At 40.4% G+C, this 18,306-nt stretch overlaps 1 protein-coding gene across 2 annotated transcripts in view; it reads right to left on the bottom strand.

Moving 5' to 3' along the window:
• LOC139581133 (leucine-rich repeat and immunoglobulin-like domain-containing nogo receptor-interacting protein 2) overlaps window positions 1-18,306 on the bottom strand; it is a 395,362-nt gene that overhangs the window by 135,468 nt on the left and 241,588 nt on the right. For both annotated transcript variants that reach the window (XM_071410590.1, XM_071410591.1), the window contains exon 4: window positions 11,412-11,490. The gene's annotated coding sequence lies outside the window, so the exon portion shown is untranslated. The remainder of the gene's footprint in view (window positions 1-11,411; window positions 11,491-18,306) is intronic.

Raw genomic sequence — 18,306 nt, 5'->3', positions numbered from 1 at the left:
AGAGCAGGTGTGGAAGAGCTCTTCCCCGACTGGTTAGTAATGTCAATGATATGGTATGCTTCCAATCAGTGACTGTTAAATACCGCTCACTTGAATTCCCAGAGCCAAAATTCACGAAGCGTCCCAGAGTAGGATTGCTGACATAGAACCTGATTTAAGATCAGTTGTGCCTTTTAAACCATAATGAGTAAGACGGGGGAACTGATCCAAGATCAGCACTGCTACTTTGAGATGCCCTAAATTGAAGTAGTAAGTCGTGTAATTCCCTAAGGTCGCTGTTGCACATAGCCTAGCCAACTGATCTCTATCCCCCCATCTCCCCTATCCGCCTGCAGTCCTTTTCCAGCTGCATCTCCGCTAAGATATTCCATGAAATATTTATTTACCCTGCATTTTCCTCAGACAAATCCGGGCTATCCTTTACAGTCACACCTGCTGATCCAAGCCCTTTTTTTCGTGCGAGGGTTTGGGCCTCAGTTGGCTGCGCCTCCGTGCATAATATCCAACGGGTTAGAAGTGCATCACTGCACATTAAAGGCTGAAGTGGAGTGAACATAAACGTGCTCTACTGCCATGTCCAAAAGTGGTGCCACGTATATTATTACTGTAGCTCTTTCCCTCATCCACCTGGTACTCTACCCTGCCTGCACAGTAGGGACTGCTGCCCTATGTACATAGATAGCGTCATTGAACACTAGTCACTTTAATAATGTTTACATACTGTTTCACCCACTTTATAGGTACATACTGAAATTCTAGTCATTGCTCATCCTATATAAGTTATATGTATTTTTTTTAAATAATTGATTATGTGTGTTGTTTTTTTTCTTCGGTATTACTGTTGGAGAACAATAACATCTGAGCTAGAAACAATAACATCTGCAATAACTACTGCAAATCTGTGTACGCGACCAATGCACTTTTATTTGATTTTGATCCTCCCCACATCCTCTACCTCTAGCTGATATATGGAGGATAACAATATATACAGTACCAGTCAAACATTTGACACACCTACTCATTCCAGGGTTCTATTTATTTGCACCATTTTCTACATTGCAGAATAATAGTGAAGACATCAAAACTATGAAATAACACATATGGAATCATGTCGTAACCCAAAAAGTGTTCAACAAATCAAAATATATTTTATATTGGAGATTCTTCAAAGTAGCCACCCTTTGCCTTGATGACAGCGTTGCACACTCTTGGCATTCTCTCATTACTTTACAACACTATCTATGTACATAGGGCAGCAGTCTCTACTGAGCAGGCAGGGTCGAGTACCGGATGGATGAGGGGAAGATCTACCAAGTCCATATTATGGCAAGAACAGCTCAAATAAGCAAAGAGAAATGACAGTCCAGAACTTTGAAAGTTTCTTTAAGTGCAGTCGCAAAAAACGTCAAGCGCTATGATGAAACTGGCTCTCATGAGGACCGCCACAGGAAAGGAAGACCCGGAGTTACCTCTGCTGCTGAGGATGAGTTCATTAGAGTTACCAGCCTCAGATTGCAGCCCAAATAAATGCTTCACAGAGTTCAACTAAGAGACACACCTCAACATCAACTGTTCAGAGAAGACTGCGTGAATCAGGCCTTCATGGTGGAATTGCTGCAAAGTGGAAAGAAATTCCACAAATTAACTTTTTAACACAAAGGTTCTGATAGCCGCTCAAAGTTTGCCAGCCAAGACATTTCATCCCCCTCCTTTAATACATAATTAGAATCCTGGCATTTCCTGTACCAACATCTCAAAAAAACAAGCAAAAGGAATGGACATCTAAACCACAGGGAATGGACACATGGTTTTTCTGAGCTCTGTTGTAACCATCCGGGTTAAAATAACTCATAGTTCATGAGAAGAGACACCTAAGAAACATTTAATGTGATAAAACACCTTTAACCTCTACTCTCCTCGCAGCTGAAAACGAGACAACTCTCGTCACCATCCAACAATCCCCTTCAGGAGTATCAATGCTACCCTTTTGTTCCAAAGCAGCAGGAAGGGAGGCTATAGTCCCTAATTCTGATCACGACTGGCAATTTCCCTAATCATTGTGGATAATAGTTTTTTCCTTATAGAGCCATTGTGGAATGAGAAGGTCAAAAATTCCAGGGTAGAGAATTGGAGGCATTTAGCTGACTTGGTACTGGATATTGTTATTCAATTTGTGGATAAGTTCCCACATTAAAGCATGTTTCGTTGAATTTTGAGAGGCTTTCTAAAGGTGATGGTGAGGCAAGAACCTCAACTCTATCCTTATTTCAGCAAGACTCCCTGTACAGTATGCAAATTGCCTTGCTTACACCTAAATACTTACAATATACACATTCCACAGTTGTGCTAATTGGCGAGATGCAGAAATGTGATTTGTTTAAAAACAGAGGCCATGCCCCTCTTTGAAGGGAACTTCTATGAGTAAGACACACAAGTCGGGTCAAGTCAAAGCAATCAACACACATTGAATTTCACACACTGAGTTATTCATTGCTGTTTCCCACAGATCCTACCTCTCTCTTCATCATCCAATGATCAAAATAGCATCAATTCACTTCAACCTACATTTACATCTCATAGCCATTAAAAGATGAACAATGGATGCTTACTTACAGTGACAATAATATAAATCAAATAAAACATTTCTTAGCATCATTTGTAAAGGGAGGGCTAGAATTCTGATGTTTGGGAGAAGACTGACTGTTGAGAACAATCACATTGAATCAATATACTTGGGGAGACATGAGTCTATTGCAAAGAATGATGAGGCATATAGATGTATCATCTACAGTAAGAGTCAATAAGAATGCCAATCAGCGGATGTGACTTATTTTGCCTTGAATATATAATGACTTGGAGTATCTCAAAGCAAACCCAGCAGGCAAAACTGGTTGCAATGATGCCATAAGGACGTCATTACTACCATTGGGTATGAAATTCAATGAAAATCTACCTATTAATAACTTGATTTTCAATGTGTGTCATACCCAGTGATTAAAGACGTCCTTATAGCATCATTGCAACCAGTTTTGCCCGCTGGGTTTGCCTTGAGATTTCAGAGTGTACTCCATGTCCTTGTAATGAGGATACGTCTTGTAGTGGGCACACATAAAGGAGAAACATACAGATCCTTTGAGAGCCTATTCAACTGTAATTTCTGAATAGTTCAGAAACTATCATTACCGTACTCTTAGACTTGAAAATAGAAATATGGTGCATTTTTAGGCCTGTATCCCTATGCTCCATCTTCGTAGAAACCTTCATTGAATTAAATGTGCCTTAGTGCCCAGAGGAAGCAGGCACTGCCAAATAGCTTGGGCTAGAAAAAGAAAAGAAAACGGAAACATCTATTTCCATGCCCATAATAGATCATCATAACCCCAGCCGAAATGAATTCCTTGCTTCTTTATTTCTGTCCACTATCAGCTGCCAGCAGGCCTGCCTCCACTGCCTCCACCGCCTCGACTCTATGGACACTCCTTGAAAGACAGAATGCAGTAGCTAAGGCTCCCTCTGCTGTTTGAGACCCTGCCTCTTCAGAGGAAGCTAACTCTCTCTTCAACACCTGGAAGTGTGGTGCTGAATTAGAAAGGATGTCCAACAGTTACTGAAAAACTACTTTTTTTCATTTGAAGGTGAAAGAAACAGCTTGATGTGTTTCTCTGTCTTGTGTAATGAAAAATAGGTTAGTGGGAAATTATTGTGTAATTACTTACACACTGGTGGATGCATACTATAATGTGCACATTTCAATTGCACATTATCAGGCACATAATGGATCATAGTAAATCTACTGTATGTAGTCAAATCCACTTCACAGCTGGGAACAGCCACAATAGCCAACACACTATCACATATTATTGTGAAATGCACACAAATTAATTGTTTTTTTAATGTCCACCAGACGATTATCGAAGTCAATATTTTCGTGTCCACGGCATGATTTTCTTCTTCATAACGTATGTGTCCATTAAACAATTTTCTTCAAAACGAATTCCAATTTGATGGTGCCAAAAAGAAATGTAACTGTATTTTAAGACAATTAAGTACTCTAGGTTAGCTAGGCGGCTAGCGTTAGGTACATGGCTAGGGGTTAAAGTTAGGGGTTAAGTTTAGGGTTAGGGTTACAGGTGGGGTAGGGATTAAGGTTAGAGTTAGGGTTCGGTAACATGCTTTCTAAGTAGTTAAAGGGTTTGTGATAGTGGGTTGCAAAAGCATCACCATTGAATTCCAACACTAAGGGGAATCTCAAACATACCCAAATATTTCAATATTTTGTGATGGGGAAGTATTGCACGCCTTGTTATACAGCATTGTATTATTAGAGGCAGGCTGTGAAATCCCTCCTGATATATTGATGTATCTCCTCCTTCGTTCTAATTAACAGCTCTGTCACATTCTACCTGCATCGCCAGGATGGAGTGTGACAGGTGAGGATGTCGCCCTGGTACCCAGGGATGTTTTGAAATGCAGCCTATTACACAGCCATCTAGCTGAGAAGATGAGCTGGGTGGTTGGGAGGAAGGGGAGCAGGCAAGTGGGGGAGAAGGGGTAAGGTCACACCAACCTAATTTGTGCTGCAGTCATGCTGGTTCCTGTGGGCCACCCCCTCAACGCCCACCACTCCTCCAGATCAATACATGGTATGAGCCCTAGCCAAGTTGAGTCACAAGAATGTCAGTCAAAACCTGTTATCTGCCCTAGTGGATGTGTGAGTTGGCTAGGGTCTTAAAACCACATTCTGTAATAGTGGGCCACCAACAATGACGTAAACAATGGGGCAAGTGCGTGAGACATGTGACAGATTGAATATTCACGGAGAGGAGGTAATGAGGGCATTATTACTTCAAGATTTTATTCGATCATGTGATATGTGGAAACCGTTTTTATCTTCAATGGCCAGACGAGAAAAGTAGTACCCTTGATATGTGCTGAGGAAAATATTGATTTAATACTTAGGCCTGCCCATTGCTAGAGGGAGCAATACGTATATACAGTAGGTAAACTAATAATGAATTGATTTATGTTCAAACAGAGCTTATCAACCAGAACACTCAAAATCACCTTGAACATGTGTGGTATTTGAAGAATTCATTGATAATGGGATAGCAAATAGTGAGAAAGCACTTTTGCCATTTGAAATGTTCTACTGCTCCTCCTCTTCCTCCTCCTACTACTTCTTTTCCATTTCTACTTCCAATACACCTAATTATATTGATCCGCATCAAAGATAACTTTACTTTTCTTTGTGGTATTAAAAGAACTAGGTAATGCAAATCTAATTGCAAAGATATGCTCTGAGTGTACAAACAGAACACCTTCCTAATATTGAGTTACATCCTCCCTTTGCCCTCAGAAAAGCCTCAATTCGTTGGGACATGGACTCTAAAGGGATCGAAAGCGTTCCACAGGGATGCTGGCCCATGTTGACTCCAATTCTTCCCACAGTTGTGTCAAGTTGGCTGGAAGTCCTTTAAATGTTTTGTCTTGCCCATTCACCCTCTAAATGGCACACATACACAATCCATGTCTCAATTGCCCAAAGGCTTAAAAATCCTTCTTTAACCTGTCTCCTCCCCTTCGTCTACACTGAATGAAGTGGATTTAACAAGTGACATCAATAAGGGATCATAGCTTTCACCTGGATTCCCTTGGTCAGTCTGTCATGGAAAGATCAGGTGTTCTGAATGTATTGTACCCTCAGTGTATATGTTGTTGCTGTGATACTGCACAACCCAACAGCACTGTTTAAACACATTCAGAGGAGTGAAGAACTGAGAGAGAAAGGATTGTCTCAATTTAATTTGATTAAAAAAACATCAATATGCACAATATCAATACTGTGTACGCACTTGCCAGTTGCCAACAAGCAGGTGGTAAAAATTCCATCAATGATTAAGCAAATGAATACATGTATTGATTCTCATTATTTATTTTTTAACCAGTCAAGTCAGTTAAGAACAAATTCTTATTTACAATGAAGATCTTGGAACATTGGGTTAACTGCCTTGTTCGGAGGCAGAACGACAGATATTTAACTTGTCAGCTCGGGGATTCGATCTAACAACCTTTCGGTTACTGGCACGACGCTCTAACCACTAGGCTACCTGCTACCTGCCGCCATATGTAATGAAGTCTATTTTTCTGAGCCAATGGTGCATACTAATGGGTTCCTAGGTTTGTTGAGGACAATTCTCATCGATGCAATCATCTGAAACTATAGCACAGCATCCAATGGCTGAACAGTAGCCACCAGACAGCATGGGAAGCATCCCAAATTGGCACCCTATTCCCTGTAAAGTGCACTACTTGTGACCAGAGCACTATAGACCTTGATGAAAAGTAGTGCACTGTGTAGGGAATAGGATGCCATTTGGGACACAGGCCATTTTATACTGATCAGAGAAATCTGGAGAGTTTGAGGCAATTAAGTGTAATACATCGTTTACAATTAATCTTCAACTGGATGTTTTGCGTGTAGCTTAAAGAGGCACATCAAAGTTTGCGTCAATAAAATCTGTGGAGAGACACAGCGTCTCAATTGAGTTTCAAAAGAGTACGCCACGCCCTGCTGAGTCATCCTGTGAGAACGGAGAGATTAACATTTTATAGTGATACTGTGTAATGACACGATCTGTCACCTCTGCTTGCCTTTCAATCAAGACCCAGCATCTCTATATTCCTTCATGTTGAGCGGCTGGGAGAAAGGCTGTCTGAGTTTTGACTTGTTATATAAAAACTTGTGTCAATATGAGTGTTATGGATTAACAGAGTTGGGTATCCTCCTCCCCAAACATGTTAGGCTGAACACACATGCAGCGGTGGAACATGGCTTGGATGAGAGTGATGTGTGCAGAAAGGACTTGAGTGGCATTGATTAATGCAAGATCAGCAATAGGGGCTTGCATGCATTGTTAAAAACGAGATAATAGCATAAACACATAACACAATTCACACCAGAAATCATCTCAGCCAAAGGTGATAACATATCCATTGAGACATCCCAAAATTAACTTTGTGCTGAAAGTATATAGTTCATCAACAACCTTCAACAGCATTTTCTATTTGAATATTCATAATTCACACAAATTTGATTCCTCACTTTACTATTAATAGCTCAGAAATGGTTTGATGAGGGCCCAATGCATGCTGGGGAATGCGAACCACAGTGTACATAAATCAATCCTTTTGCCAACTAGGTTTCAAACAAATGCAGTACCTTCAGACATAATCATACCATTTGACTTATTCCACATTCTGTGGTGTTACAGCCTGAATTCAGTAGATCATTTTTCTCACCCATCTACGCACAATACCCCATAATGTGAAAACATGTTTTTAGAAATATTTGCACATTTATTGAAAATTACATACAAAAATACCTCAATTACATAAGCATTCCCACTCCTGAGTCAATACATGTTAGAATCACCTTTGGCAGCAATTACAGCTTTGAGTCTTTCTGAGTAAGTCTGTAAGAGCTTTGCACACCTGGATTGTACAGTATTTGCCCATAATTATTTACAAAATTCTTCAAGCTCTGTCAAATTAGTAGATTTTTTAAAGTCAAAACTGTAACTCAACCACTCAGGAACATTCACAGTCTTCTTGGTAAGAAATTCCAGTTTAGATTTGGCCTTGGGTTTTAGGTTATTGTCTTGCTGAAAGGTGAATTTGTCTCCCAGTGTTTGGTGGAAAGCAGAGTGGTTTTCCTCTAGGATTTTGTCTGTGCTTGGCTCCATTCCGTAAAAAAAATGTATCCTGTAAAACTCCCCAGTCCTTAACGATTGCAAGCATACTCATAACATGATGCAACCAACACTATGCTTGAAAACATGGAGAGTGTTGTACTGGATGATGTTATGTACTGGATTTGCCACAAACATAACACTATGTATTCACAATAAAAAGTGAATTGCTTTGCCACATTTTTTGCAGTATTATTTAAGTGCCTATTTGCAAGCAGGATGCATGTTTTGGAATATTTGTATTCTGTACAGGCTTCCTTCTTTTCACTGTCAATTATGTTAGTATAGCATCCTCAGTTTTCTCCGATCATAGTCATTAAACTGTGTTAAAGTCACCATTGGCCTCATGGTGAAATCCCTGAGTGGTTTTCTTCCTTTCTGGAAACTAAGTTAGGAAGGACACCTGTATCCTTGTGGTTAATGGGTGTATTGATACACCAGCTAAAGTGTAATTAATAACTTAACCATGCTCAAAGGTCAATGTCAAAGGGTGAATATCTGCTTCTAAGGCATTGTAAAACCTACCTGGTCTTTGTGGTTGAATCTGTGTTTGACATTCAGTCTCGACTGATGGATCTTAAAGATAATTGTGTGTGTGGGGTACAGAGATGAGGTAGTCACTCCAAAGTCTACATGAAAATGGCTAAACACGCAACACATTTTAAGTTTTTGAATGGCCTAGTCAAAGTCCAGACCTAATCCCAATTAAGATGTTGTGGTACCGTAGGACTTGAAAAGAGCAGTTCATGCTTGAAAACCCAGAGTGTAAGGGGCCAATTACTTTTTCACCCAGGGGAATTGGGTGTTGCAGAACTTTGTTAATTAAATAAATAAAATAGGTATACTTTTTTTGTTATTTGTTCACTCAGTTTTCTTTTATCTAATATTAGGTTTTGGTTGAAGATCTGATAACATTCAACATAAAACGTGCAAAAATAGAGAAATTCAGAAAGGGGGAAAATACTTATTCAAGGCATTGTATAGCGTTTTGGAATTAAACGATATGTACACTAACTGGATTAAAAGAACAAACTGAGGTGGATCTGACACTTATCTGAGGCTTAACAGTAGTCCACTAACTGCTTCTTGTGATATAAAATGTAATTATAATGCCATTCAAAACAGATTGAAGGAATTGAGGTTATAGGTCAAACTGTATGGAGTCGTCAATAGAGGTCATCTGTCGATTACAGTTGAGGGTGAATGTTCTATAAATATCATGAGCTTCAAATGTCACCTTGAATATGGAAGATATTTGTGTTTGTTCCCAAAGATTACTAAATGTTGCCTTCCCTAAGGTTTTTTATCCTTGGTTAGTTGTGCATTTTAATTAACAATATTTATCAAGCTCTTTGCCCACAACTCCACAGCACTGTACCTTAGGGGACTGGCCCTCCAGATCTAGTTGGTTTTATTTCAGAGAGACAAACAATCACATTTTGTTGCAAAACAAGGTATATTCGCCTCTGCAAGGTTTTACACAGTCAAATGTGACAAATAATTACGTGTAATAATTACAACCGTACAAATGATAGATTTGTGACATCAACATAATAAAAGTATATATATTGAACAAAAATAGAGACGCAACATTTTCCATACGCACAATAAAAGGCAATTCTAAAGAGAATTGAATGTTCATTTCCCTACCATAAACCGCCTCCAACATTGTTCTAGAGAATTTAGCAGTACGTCCAACCGGCCTCACAACGGCAGACTACATGTAACCATGCCAGCCCAGGACCTCCACATCCGGCTTCTTCACCTGTGGTATCGTCTGAGACCAGCCACCCGGACAGCTAATGAAATTGAGGAGCATTTCTGTCTGTGAAAAAGCCCTTTTGGGGGGAAAAAATAATTCTGATCGGATGGGCCATCTCCCCGGTGGGTGGGCCTGGCTCCCAAGTGGGTGGGCCTATCCCCAGTCATGTGAAATCTATAGATTAGCGCCTAATGAATGCAAAACACAATAGCATAAGGCTAAACTCAACAAAAACTGAAACATCCTCTCACTGTCAACTGCATTTATTTTCAGCAAACTTAACATGTGTAAATATTTGTGTGAACATAAGATTCAACAACTGAGACATAAACTGAACAAGTTCCACAGACATGTGACTAACAGAAATTGAATAATGTGTCCCTGAACATAGGGGGGTCAAATTTAAAAGTAACAGTCTGTATCTGGTGTGGCCACCAGCTCCATTAAGTACTGCAGTGCATCTCCTCCTCATGAACTGCACCGGATTTGCCAGTTCTTGCTGTGAGATGTTACCCCACTCTTCCACCAAGGCACCTGCAAGTTCCCAGACATTTCTGGGGGGAATGGCTCTAGCCCTCACCCTCCATTTCAACAGGTCCCAGACTTGCTCAATGGGATTGAGATCCGGGCTCTTCGCTGGCCATTGCAGAACACTGACATTCCTTTCTTGCAGGAAATCACGCACAGAACAAGCAGTATGGCTGGTGGCATTGTCATTGTCATCAGGTGTGATGTTCGGATGTACCGATCCTGTGCAGGTGTTGTTACACGTGGTCTGCCACTGCGAGGACGGTCAGCTGTCCGTCCTGTCTCCCTGTAGAGCTGTCTTAGGTGTCTCACAGTACGGACATTGCAATTTATTGCCCTGGCGACATCTGCAGTCCTCATGCCTCCTTGCAGCATGCCTAAGGCACGTTCACGCAGATGAGCAGGGACGCTGGGCATTTTCTTTTAGTGTTTTTCAGAGTCAGTAGAAAGGCCTCTTTAGTGTCCTAAGTTTTCATAACTGTGACCTTAATTGCCTCCCGTCTGTAAGTTGTTAGTGTCTTAACGACTGTTCCACAGGTGCATGTTCATTAATTGTTTATGGTTCATTGAACAAGCATGGGAAACAGTGTTTAAACCCTTTATAATGAAGATCTGTGAAGTTATTTGGATTTTTATGAATTACCTTTGAAAGACAGGGTCATGAAAAAGGAACGTTTCTTTTTTTGCCGAGTTTAGGTTTATGTATATGTTAAATATACAGGTTACAAACAATGAAAAAATTGTGTTATGCAAATATGAAGAATTGGTGTTTATCGCATTTCCCAAACCATAATTGTATGTTTCAGCAGTCAAAGAGGATATATGAGAGAAACAGCCATCTCTAATCATCCCTCTGTGGGTTGTATCATGGGAATATGTGGAACACGCAGTATATAGCCAATAAAGAATATTAGATTATGTAATGTCATTGCCTCATCTTACAAGATGTTATGCTGCTATAATGTAGATCTAATTCAGCCCTTAAATTCCTCCTGGCTTCTATACAGCTAACCATCAATTTGATTCATGACTCCCTACTCTTTTCAATTCAATCGCATTGACTTCATTTCCTTTTTTCCCCCCTCACAACAGGACCCCGGTTTAGGAAAACACCCATAGGGTAATGAATTACCTGCTGATCGCTTGGTATGTTTCAATACAACCACCTAACACCTTTCTCCTCTCCAAACTCAAAATAGCTCACGCTATGCATCAGAGACCGCCTTGATAAGTTAATCGGAACTATCTGTTACCAAATATAGAGCGAAATTCACTGGAGTCTGAACTGACATGGGAACGAAATCAACCACAATCGAAGCCAAACAGTTGAGACGAAAACAGATGATCAGACATTGTGCATGCTCGGTACTTACCACTTTGAGAAGCAATCATCCTCTCAGCCATGGCCTGTTCTTTCCCCCCCAGTTATCACTGTTTTTCAGGCTTCTATATCTGGTTGGAGAGAGAGAGAGAGAGAGAGAGAGAGCGTTAGAGAGCGAGAGCAAGAGAGATCGATCACAGGTAAGCTTATGATCTGGTAAGTAGAGTGTGGATCCAAACGCAAAGAACACAATTTCAATCAGTGTTCAAAACAAAATTGTTACGGACACTGTCAGAAGTTCACAATCAAAGAGAAAGGGATCAAAGGGAGCGAGTCATTGTTAGTAACCATTATTTACTGTGTTACTTCAAACCTGAGCTACCCTGTACCAGTCATTTTTTTTCTTTGGGGGGGGGGTAGATCAGCTTTAATATTGCAGATTGTGGGTACTATCAATGTAACTGTCATTTCCAATCCCATATACAGTGGGGAGAACAAGTATTTGATACACTGACAATTTTGCAGGTTTTCCTACTTACAAAGCATGTAGAGGTCTGTAATTTTTATCATAGGTACACTTCAACTGTGAGAGAAGGAATCTAAAACAAAAATCCAGAAAATCACATTGTATGATTTTTAATTAATTAATTTGCATTTTATTGCATGACATAAGTATTTGATACATCAGAAAAGCAGAACTGAATATTTGGTACAGAAACCTTAGTTTGCAATTACAGAGATCATACGTTTCCTGTAGTTCTTGACCAGGTTTGCACACACTGCAGCAGGGATTTTGGCCCACTCCTCCATACAGACCTTCTCCAGATCCTTCAGGTTTCGGGGCTGTCGCTGGGCAATACGGACTTTCGGCTCCCTCCAAAGATTTTCTATTGGGTTCAGGTCTGGAGACTGGCTAGGCCACTCCAGGACCTTGAGATGCTTCTTACGGAGCCACTCCTTAGTTGCCCTGGCTGTGTGTTTCGGGTCGTTGTCATGCTGGAAGACCCAGCCACGACCCATCTTCAATGCTCTTACTGAGGGAAGGAGGTTGTTGGTCAAGATCTCGCGATACATGGCCCCATCCATCCTCCCTTCAATACGGTGCAGTCGTCCTGTCCCCTTTGCAGAAAAGCATCCCCAAAGAATGATGTTTCCACCTCCATGCTTCACGGTTGGGATGGTGTTCTTGGGGTTGTACTCATCCTTCTATTCCTCCAAACACGGCGAGTGGAGTTTAGAGCAAAAAGCTATATTTTTGTCTCATCAGACCACATGACCTTCTCCCATTCCTCCTCTGGATCATCCAGATGGTCATTGGCAAACTTCAGACGGGCCTGGACATGCGCTGGCTTGAGCAGGGGGACCTTGCGTGCGCTGCAGGATTTTAATCCATGACGGCGTAGTGTGTTACTAATGGTTTTCTTTGAGACTGTGGTCCCAGCTCTCTTCAGGTCATTGACCAGGTCCTGCCGTGTAGTTCTGGGCTGATCCCTCACATTCCTCATGATCATTGATGCCCCACGAGGTGAGATCTTGCATGGAGCCCCAGACCGAGGGTGATTGACCGTCATCTTGAACTTCTTCCATTTTCTAATAATTGTGCCAACAGTTGTTGCCTTCTCACCAAGCTGCTTGGCTATTGTCCTGTAGCCCATCCCAGCCTTGTACAGGTCTACAATTTATCCCTGATGTCCTTACACAGCTCTCTGGTCTTGGCCATTGTGGAGAGGTTGGAGTCTGTTTGATTGAGTGTGTGGACAGGTGTCTTTTATACAGGTAACGAGTTCAAACAGGTGCAGTTAATACAGGTAATGAGTGGAGAACAGGAGGGCTTCTTAAAGAAAAACTAACAGGTCTGTGAGAGCCGGAATTCTTACTGGTTGGTAGGTGATCAAATACTTATGTCATGCAATAAAATGCAAATTAATTACTTAAAAATCATACAATGTGATTTTCTGGATTTTTGTTTTAGATTCCGTCTCTCACAGTTGAAGTGTACCTATGATAAAAATGACAGACCTCTACATGCTTTGTAAGTAGGAAAACCTGCAAAATCGGCAGTGTATCAAATACTTGTTCTCCCCACTGTATATATATATATTTTTTTTTTTTATAATATATTTTCCCTCTTTATTATTTTCCCGCTAACCCTATCAACCTTCCCCTAACAGGAGTAAACTAATGGACAACAACATTTTGGCTTCTACTTCCAGTTTATACATTCTACATACATTTTACGGACTGTACATTTTACATTCATTTTATTTATTTTTTTACCCTCAACCCCGAACCATCTACAGTGCCTTGCAAAAGTATTCATCCCCCTTGCCGTTTTTCCTATTTTTTTTTGCATTACAACCTGTAATTAAAATTGATTTTTGAGGGAATTTCATGTAATGGACATACACAAAATAGTCCAAATTGGTGAAGTGAAATGAAAAAAATACCTTGTTTCAAAAAAGTATTAAAAATAAAAACCGGAAAAGTGGTGCATAGGTATTCACCCCCTTTGCTATGAAGCCCCTAAATAAGATCTGGTGCAACCAATTACCTTCAGAAGTCACATAATTAGTTAAATAAAGTCCACCTGTCTGCAATCTAAGTATCACATGATCTGTCACATGATCTCAGTATATATACACCTGTTCTAAAATGGCCCCAGAGTCTGCAACACCACTAAGCAAGGGCCACCACCAAGCAAGAGGCACCATGAAGACCAAGGAGCTCTCCAAACAGGTCAGGGACAGAGTAGTGGAGAAGTACAGATCAGGGTTGGGTTATAAAAAAATATCAGAAACTTTGAACATCTCATAGAGCAAAATTAAATCCATTATTAAAAAATGGAAAGAACCTGCCAAGAGATGGCCACCCACCAAAACTCACGGACCAGGCAAGGAGAGCATTGATCAGAGAGGCAACAAAGAGACCACAGATAACCCTGAAGGAGCTGCAAAGCTCCACAGCAGAGATTGGAGAATCTGTCCAGGACCACTTTAAGCCGTACACTCCACAGAGCTGGGCTTTACGGAAGAGTGGCCAGAAAAAAGCCATTGCTTAAAGAAAAAAATAAGCAAACACGTTTGGTGTTTGCCAAAAGGCAGATTGGAGACTACCCAAACATATGGAAGAAGGTACTCTGATCAGATGAGACTAAAATTGAGCTTTTTGGCCATCAAGAAAAACGCTCTGTCTGGCGGAAACCCAACACCTCTCATCACCCCGAGAACGCCATCCTCACAGTGAAGCATGGTGGTGCAGCATCATGCTGTGGGTATGTTTTTCATCGGCAGGGACTGGGAAACTGGTCAGAATTGAAGGAATGATGGATGGCGCTAAATACAGGGAATTTATTGAGGGAAACCTATTTCAGTCTTCCAGAGATTTGAGACTGGGACGGATGTTTACCTTCCAGCAGGACAATGACCCTAAGCATACTGCTAAAGCAACACTCGAGTGGTTTACTTCTTGTCAATAGGGGGGCGCTGTTTTCACTTTGGGAAAAATCATGCCCAAATTAAACTGCCTCGTACTCTATTCTAGATCGTACAATATGCATATTATTATTACTATTGGATAGAAAACACTCAAGTTTTTAAAACTGTTTGAATTATATCTGTGAGTAAAACAGAACTCATTTTGCAGCAAACTTCCATACAGAGAAGTGAAAAATCTGAAAACGATGCTCTGTTCCAGGGCCTGCCTATTCAATTGCCTAATATTTATCGATGTGCATGCACTTCATACGCCTTCCACTAGATGTCAACAGGCAGTGGAAGGTGGAATGGGGTGTCTAGCTTGATCTGAGGCCGAACAAGAGCTTTTGGAGTGACAGGTCTGGAAATTTCTTTGCCTTCTCTGGCGTGCGAAGTACGACGACATTGGCTTCTGAAAAGCGTTCGGTATACACGGCTAATATCTCCGGCTCTGATTTTATTTGATACATGTGATAATAACATCGTAAAGTATGTTTTAGCAACCGAGTTTTATCAGATTATTCAACGTTTATTGGGACTTTTGGAGTTTTACGTTCTTTGCGTCGAGAGAAACTGGGAACGTCATCAACATTGGCTAGCATTGTGGCGCGAATTCAACAGGAGAAAAGGACATTCTAAAACCAAACAATTATTTATTCTGGAGCTAGGACTCCTTGTACAAGATTCTGATGGAAGCTCAGCAAAAGTAAGAACAATTTATGATGTTATTTCGTATTTCTGTGGAAAATGTTATTTCTATTCTCCGCCGTTTTGGCGGGCGCTGTCTCGCAATAACGCAAGCTGTTTGTTATGGTAAAGTTATTTTTAAAAATCTAACACGGCGGTTGCATTAAGAACCAGTGTATCTTTCATTTGCCATACATCAAGTATTTTTATGTAAAGTTTATGATGAGTTCTTTGGTCAGATTAGGTGAGTGTCCAAAATAGCTCCGGACATTCTGGTGAATCGATGCTACATATTCACAATGTATAACCACAGTTTGCAGCTCTAAATATGCACATTTTCGAACAAAACATAAGAGTATTGTATAACCTGATGTTATAAGACTGTCATCTGATGAAGTTGGTCAAGGTTAGTGATTAATTTTATATCTTTTGCTGGTTTTTGCGAATGCTATCTATGCGGTGAATAAATGCGGTTGTGTGGTTGGCTATTGTGGTAAGCTAATATAATGCTATATTGTGTTTTCGCTGTAAAACACTTAAAAAAATCGGAAATATTGGCTGGATTCACAAGATGTTTATCTTTCATTTGCTGTACACCATGTATTTTTCATAAATGTTTTATGATGAGTATTTAGGTATTTCACGTTGCTCTCTGTAATTATTCTGGCTGCTTTGGTGATATTTTTGATGGTAGCTGCAATGTAAAACTATGATTTATACCTCAAATATGCACATTTTCGAACAAAACATAAATGTATTGTATAACATGTTATAAGACTGTCATCTGATGAAGTTGTTTCTTGGTTAGTGACTAATTATATCTCTATTTGGTCGGTTTTGTGATAGCTACCTATGCGGTAGAAACATGGTGAAAATATGCGGTCAGCTTTTACTGATGAGGATGCTCCCGGAACCGGGAGTTAAGTAAAGGTTAAGGGGAAACATTTAAATGTCTTGGAATGGCCTACTCAAAGCCCAGACCTCAATACAATTGAGAATCTGTGGTATGACTTAAAGATTGCTGTACACCAGTGGAACCCATCCAACTTGAAGGAGCTAGAGCAGTTTTGCCTTGAGGAATGGGCAAAAATCCCAGTGGCTCGATGTGCCAAGCTTATGGAGACATACCCCAAGAGACTTGCAGCTGTAATTGCTGCAAAAGGTGGCTCTACAAAGTATTGACATTGGGGAGGGTAAATAGTTATTTTTGATGGCTGTAATACATAGATATGCCGATAGTGGACAACCCTGTTTCACTCCTCTTGACATCCATTATTTACTATTTTACACCTGGGGTTACAATACATAACTTTAACCCATTATATATGAGATTCTCCAAAACTGAAATAATCCAGGCGTGTATATAAACATTCTAATCCTTCTTTATCAAAATACCTTTTCAAAATCAGCTATGAATACCAAGCCTGGTTTCCCAGATGTTTTATAGTTTTTTATTGTTTCCAGGACTTGTCTTATATTATATCCTATGTACCGTCTATGTAAAAAAAACTGTCTGATTAGGATGAACAATATCCAACAATACATTTTTTATTCTCTGGGCTATGCATTTTGCTTGAATTTTGGCATCACAACACTGAAGTGTAAGGCGTTTCCAGTTTTTCTGGGTGGACTGAATCTTTACGACCTGGGTCCGGTTTCAGTAATAGTAAACAATATATATTATATTCCTTATTTTCTACTTAGCTATATTAAATTGTTTTAAGAAGGTCATACCAAGGATAATTTAGGTATTTTATTTAGAATTTTAAGACCACTTGATTTTTTTATATATATATTTTTGGGCAAAACATTTTGGGGCCTTACTGCTATTAGACCATACAAACGCATTGCATAACAGATTCGCTACATGGAAAAACAGATAGTCCCTCCCAAAAATCTTAGAGGAAGTTTGATCTGAAGTGTCTGTCCTATATCTGAGAGATATAGAGACCCACAGTATGAGTCATAATAGCCATAAAACCTAATGGTAAAACAATAATGTGTGATGCATACACAATGTGGGATGTATACACGAACACACCCCACCCCACCCCACCCCTTCACACAAACACCTCTACCCCTCTCTCCCCTTCCATACATTGACCCCCCCCCACACACACACACATACATACACACTCACACATGACCACAAGCTCAGTTGTTCCATCCCCTAGCCCAACTCAAGAGTATACAGTACTTGATGTGTGAATGGGTATTGAGAAGGCATGCCAAGTTGAGCAGGAATGGGAACCAACCAATGTCTTGTCCTTTCTGATGGAGATAGGAAATCCCCCCTCCCCCACCATTCACACACACACTGGTCCCCTGTTCTTCCCAGGCACCTCTGTGCAGTCAAACCATTTGATTATTCTGTGCCTCCAGGGCCACAATAGTTTACCCCGTACCAATGAAATACTGCACTTTTTGACCATCTCAAAAACCAAGCATATTGGCATAATCCAAAACCCCAAATGTAATGAATTTCGTTAGTATTTTTTTCTCCCTAACACAATCCTTTCCTGTCCCCTGTAAAACAGCATGACCTTAGTGATATACGTTGGCGTCTGTCTGTTGCTCTTGGAGCCAATAATGAGTCCCTCCACACAGGCTAGAGGGGAGCAGCACAGAGGAAAGTGATTATGCGGAAGGAGTGCCTGAGTTGTTAATGAGACATGATGAGAGAGAGGAGTGAGGCTGATATGAATTCTTTATGCTGTGTCCCAAATTGCACTCTATTCCCCGTGCAGTGATAGGGTTCTGGTCAAAAGTAGTGCACTAAATAATGAG

The sequence above is a fragment of the Salvelinus alpinus genome, chromosome 7, assembly GCF_045679555.1.
Source record: "Salvelinus alpinus chromosome 7, SLU_Salpinus.1, whole genome shotgun sequence".
In the NCBI taxonomy this organism is placed as follows: domain Eukaryota; kingdom Metazoa; phylum Chordata; class Actinopteri; order Salmoniformes; family Salmonidae; genus Salvelinus; species Salvelinus alpinus.
Note: the sequence above shows the minus strand (reverse complement) of the source record. Positions and strands in the feature narration are given on the sequence as shown.